Here is a 5,785-nt window from a genome sequence, read left to right as displayed (position 1 = left end):
CCCTCGGGGTGGATCCAGCCCCAGAAGTGCAGCTAAGGGGTCTCCAAACAGAGACAGGATCACTGTCCATGGCGACCTTTCTTTCTTCCTCGTGTCAGTCACCTCCCGGGACGAGCTTCCCAGGGACAGCACGAGGAGGGCTGCTGCTAGGCCGACCCCCGAGGACACTTCCTATGGCTGTTTGTATTGAGCAAGTCACCCGACAGCCCACGTGCCCACCGAGTGTGAGTGGGTCAGGGGCTGAGGACAGGGCGCCATGGAGCCAGCTCCCAGCTGGCCACACTGGACCATGGGGCTGGCCTGGCCCTGCCCTCAGGTTCACGTGTCCAGCCTCTAGTCCATCTCTTTCACCCCAAATCCCTTGTCCTGCCCTGTTCCAGCAGAGGAGAGTGTCACATGGAGGGTGGTCCGTTTGCCAGGGCAGAAGGTGGCCAAGAACCCTCTGAGCCCCTGTGCCCTCCAGGTCTGCCCAGCTGTGGGGTGGGCTGGCAAGTCCCCGGAAGCAGCAGGCCCTGGGAATGGCCGGGGGCAGCAAGCTCTGAGCTCCACCTTGGCTAAGCTGGAGGACCCTCCTGCCCACAGGGGTGCCATGGTGACCGCGGGGTGACGTATGAAGCTGCTGTGCCCAGGCACTTCTGAGTGTGCCACGCAGCAACGGGTCCCACATGGCCATGCGCACTGTCACATCGCAGGTCATGGGGGCCCTGGCCACCCCTGCACGATCCTGGGTCCTGGCTTTTTGGCCCAAGACCTCTTCTTTTACCCAAGGAAGCCACAGCCAGACGCAGACCCTTCTCTTTGGGTAGGTGGTCTGCATTCCACCTTCAGAGAGGGCAGGGCCCCCACGGCCCACGGGTGAGCAAGACCCCCTGCACCCTGCCCCTCGTCTCCCAGGAGAGCCGACGGGGCCACAGCCGAGCTGAGGGTAGTGCAGGCCATGAGCAGCTGGAGCTGTGGGAGCCGGGTAGGGAGATGAGAAAAGTGGGAGGGGCAGCCCGGTGGGCTGAAAGTGCCCCCCAAACCCTCACCCAGATGTGGGGTCCGAGATGTCTGTGGGGAGGCTGGCTTCAAGGGAGTGGTGAGCGTGGAGGGGCAGCGGAGAAGGTCTGGTCCCGGGGACGCCCATATGGTGGGGCAGAGTGCACCCACATTCTGGGCCAGCCCCACAGGCAGCTGGAGATGCCACAGACGTCCCCCCTGGTCGGGGAGGGGACCCCAGAGGATGGCGGAACCTCCTCCCCAAACCCAAGCAGCTTCTGTCTGGGAGACTTTCAGCCACACGGAGGCTCCCACGGCAGGTGGAGACCCGGGCCGTGCCAGTTCTCTGTGGCCTCAAACAGGCCATCGCCCACCCCACTCAGCGCCACATCAAAGCCAGGTTTGTGGGAGCGGGGCTCAACGTGCTCAGCACAGCCGAGACACTGGGTAGCATGGCCAAGCACTGTTCTTGGGGACCCCAGCTCCTCAGCCTTTGCAGGGCTTTGCTGGAAGCCGGGCTCTGGCCCCTGAGGCTCCCCCGTGGCTCCCCCGCAGACCTCTTGCCAGCCTCCTGGGTTTGTGGCGTCATCCGAAAAGTGGGGCTCTGAGCTCACGGCAGGACGATTGGAGCTTGCTCTGGGGGCCCAGGAGCACTGAGAACGGTGTCTGGGAATTAAGGGCTGGAGAGGCCTTCGACACTCATGCCTTGTCTCAGGACGACTGGGACAGGCCCCAGAGATGCCAACCATGCACCCGTGTGGCCAGGGATGCACACACGCTGCAGGGGCAGGGACCTTCCTTAAGTGGAAGAAGAAAACGACAGTCACCCCCAACCCCCACTCTGAGGAAATTCTCCATATCCCGGACTGGCCTGGACAGGCCCCTCCACACGGCCTCCAGGCCCAGGCCCAGTGGCAGGAACCCAGATGCCCCCACGTAGGTTTTACCACATAAATGGGCTCAGACCACACGTGTCTGTCACGCCCGTGTTTTCTCCTGACACGGAGGGGGTATGTTTTGGATTCACCCATTCTTTCTGCTAAGCAGAATTACGAGCTGAAGTGGGGGGTGGCCACAGAACCAGGGCCCTGGCTCCCAACCAGGCCCCTACCTGAGACGCAGGCGGCCGGCGCTCTCCTGGGCCTGGGTGCACGCAGCACCTGTCCATCCTGGGTCCTCCCCTGCACACGCTGAGAGCTCAGAGCTGCACCTGTGCTGGGGGAGCACCGGCCAGGGGCCCTTTCCCGGGTGGCCCTCTGACCCCACCACAGCTGATGTGGGAGCCCGCTGGGCTCCTGGGGGATGAAGCACCCACATGCCATCTTCTACCCTGCCCAGCGAGACCAGTCCCTGCCCACTGCTGGCGCCAGAATATGACCAGAGGGCAGGGAGGACCCATGGGCTGCGGCTCTGTCTTTGGCATGGGAAGGGTGCCGTGCACCGAGGAGGCAGCTGCAGGCCTATGGTCCCCGAAAGTTTATGCACAGCTGCCGAAAGTGCTCTGCTCCACTGAGAAGTCACAGTGTCCCAAGGCCCTGGGCATGTGGGGGTGGGCTTGGCTGGGTGGCTGGTCGGGTGAGAGACCCCGAGACAGCCCAGGCCCCCCACTCTGTCCCCACTGCAGGACTGCAAACCCGGGCGGCAACTCAGGATTCACCTTGCGGACCAGCGCTGGGCAAGCTGGCGGCAAGGGCCCCGGATCCTCCTCCTGCCCTGAATAGCTGAGGGGCCCGACGTCCAGCTTCAGTCTCCAGGGCAAATGGCTAGGAAGGTGGTTCATCAAATTGAGGTTGGTCTCACCCCCTTATTAAGTCAGCATTAGTCAGCTGAGAATTTGATTCGAGGCTGATGTAGACGCTTGCAGTGAGTCGTGAAGGACCGAATTGTGGACATATTCGCACTAACTTAGCTTTGGGTAAAAGACTGATCCGATTAGCTCTGGAGGTCGGACCGGCTCGCGGTAGAAGTGTAACTAATTACTGGTGCTCCCGCTGTGTTACTGGAAGAAAACGATCCTACCAGTTTGTGCGCGAAATGGTGACGCCTTTCTCCGCGGTGAGGGTCTTGTCCCCGCAGAGGGCCGGCTGCACTCAGTGGTGGCCTCAGGGCTGACTTATGGGGACCCAGCTGAGGCCCAGGACCGACGGCCGTGGAGTCTGACCCTGCTGAGACAGAAGCGTTCACCCGTCTCCAATGACGGTTACTCGTGTCCGCCCTCCCTCCCTGCGGGGTGTGCCCCTGTGAGTGTCCTCCCGACAGCGCCGCCCAGGCCTGCGGTCGCTCCTGTGCCGAGCCTGCTGGGCGACTGATGGGGCCTGCTGAGCACGGCCGCCAGGGAGCGGTGGGCATTCCTTCACGCTGTGAAACCCACAGCCACGCTCAGCCCATCGGGGGCACGCACAGTAGGGCTGCGGTGGGGCTGGAGACCAGGCGGGAATTCCCGGGCCATGTCCTGGATCCTCCTCGACACTTTAAAAAGCTGTCGCTTGATTCTGTTTCTGCAGGCCAGGAGTCCAGGCATGCTCGGCCGGGTCCTCGGGGCCTCCCGGCTGCCAGTGGGTGCTGTCAGGGCCTGTGCGCGTCTGTCGGCTGGATTAGGGAGGGATCGCGGAATCCCCACGGTGCCGATCTCAGCAGGACTCGTCTCCTGTGGTCACAGCGTTCCCAGCAGCATCTTCGAGGCCCACGGGGACTCCCTCACTCTCACCCGCCAAGACCTGAGTCTCACATGACGGACAGCCGTGACGTCACATCTGTCAGTCCGGCGGTGCAGTGTGCTGCCATCCACCACACACGGGCGGTGACTGGACAGGGTGTGGCAGCTGGGGTCCCTTGGCTGAGTGACACACAGTAAGGGGTGGGAGCGTTGAGTCAAATAAAGGGTCGTTTTCAGCCAGGAGAGACACGCAGGACTTGACACCAACCTGCAGGGACGAAGAGGGCCGGCAGCTCGCGGGCAGGGACCTGGGAGGCAGCTGGGAGCCAGCTGAGGAATTCTGCCGTGGCCACACAGACGGAGAGGGCTGGGTGCTGTGCGTGAAGTTCAGGGCTTGCCTTAAAGAGTGATGGGGAGGGAACCAGCAGTTAGCGTAATGGCTATGTCGCTGGACTCCCACGTAGTCGACCGTGGTTCGTGTCCCGGACCCGGTGGCTTAAAACTCACGCCGGGCGCGTGTGCGTGCGTGCCCAAGATCCCGAGAGGAGAATGGAGGAGAAGGGATTGCGGCGTGACCACCCCCCCTGGGGGGTGATTTCTCGCTTTCTGTCTCTATGTCTCTCTCTGTCTGGCGAGCGCACGCGCCCTATAGCGAAAAAACCTCTCAAAAAAAAAAAAAAAAGAGTGATGGGGAGGCAGCTCACTCACAGCACCCCAGAGGGCCAGCCCTCGCCCACCCACACCTCCACTCGTGCCCGTGGCGTGGCCTGGGTAATGGTGTTGGAGCAATGCCCACAGCTTCAACCGCTTCTCTGAGTCTTCCAGCCTGAGGGACGGTGAGCTGCCCGGACCCCAGCCACGCGGCCCAGCCCCCTGGGACCGACTCCACCGTCTGCCCAAGTGAGGCTTCCGTGGGAAGCGTGTTAACACTGAGGCTCCTGGGTCCCAGGCCTCCCGGGGCCTGCTGTCCAGGGCTGCCCACTGAGCAGGCCTCGCTCATAGGCTGCAGCAGGAAGACGCCCTTGGGTGAGGGCTCCAGCCCTCTCCGTCTCTCCCAGGCTCCCAGAGGGGCCGAGCAGGCTTTTCTACCACTCCTGGGCTTCCCTTGGCCCCACAGGGGCTGGCGATCCTGGCCCCAGGCAGACTGCCGTTGCCGAGAGGAAGACCATGCACACAGAGCAGGAGGCTTAGGGGAGCTGAGGGCGTCATCCCTCGTGGCCCAGTAGCTGGGCCTGAGGACCGGTAGCAGGGGCCTTGCTACCTGGTTTATTCATGGAAGCTGCCCGTGAACCTGCAAATGTTCCTCTCCTCCATTTAGGTCGCGGGTCTTTCCCTCCAAAATGGAATCACAAAGATAATACACGCGTGGGGCCAGCAGGGGGCATGGTGGTTAAGGCGCTGGCCTCCTACATGGCCGACTGGAGTTGGAATTTCGGACCTGGCAGCTTGCAAGTTGCACCTGGTATGTGTGTGTGCGCCCCAAATCCTGAGAGAACATTGGAGGAGAAGGGATTGCGGTGCAGCCATCCGCTTGGGGGTGATTTCTCACTTTCCCTCTCTGCCTTTCTCTGGCAAGCGCACGCACGCACCATGGCACACATCTTAAAAAGAAAGGTAACACATGCTTGAAATAAAAGCTGGACCTTTACAGACGTGCACAACACGGAGGGCAGAGTCCTCGCTGTCCCACGGTCCATCCCCGAAACCTGCCCTGCGTCTGCTCCATGACTGGCTTCTTCGCTGGGCCCGTCTCAGTCATCTTCCTGTGCAGACGGATTTCCAGGTCCTAGTCTGCCGTAACTGAATTGGAACTTTAAGGTAAAATTACGGAGGTGGAGGGAGCCGACAGGTGGGGTAATAGGTACTTGCTGGACTCCCACGTTCAAGTCAACCACGGTTCAAGTCCCAGACCCAGCAGCTTAAAACACACCGGGCGCGTGTGTGTGTCCAAGATTCCAAAGAAGAGTAGAAGAGGAAGGAGTGCTGCATGGGCACCCCCTTAGCGGTGACTTCTGACTTTCCCTCTCTGCTTCTCTCTTTCTCTGGTAAGTATATGTATCCTACAGAAAGCGAAAAAAGAGAGAAAGGAAACCACAAGAAAGCCGCAATCATTTTCTGATTTGTTAAACTTTTCTATATAAGGTTTTTTTT

This window comes from Tupaia chinensis, unplaced genomic scaffold (genome assembly GCF_000334495.1).
Source record: "Tupaia chinensis unplaced genomic scaffold, TupChi_1.0 Scaffold000332_1, whole genome shotgun sequence".
NCBI lineage: Eukaryota > Metazoa > Chordata > Mammalia > Scandentia > Tupaiidae > Tupaia > Tupaia belangeri.
The sequence above is the reverse complement of the archived record's forward strand: the minus strand, read 5'-3'. Positions refer to the sequence as shown.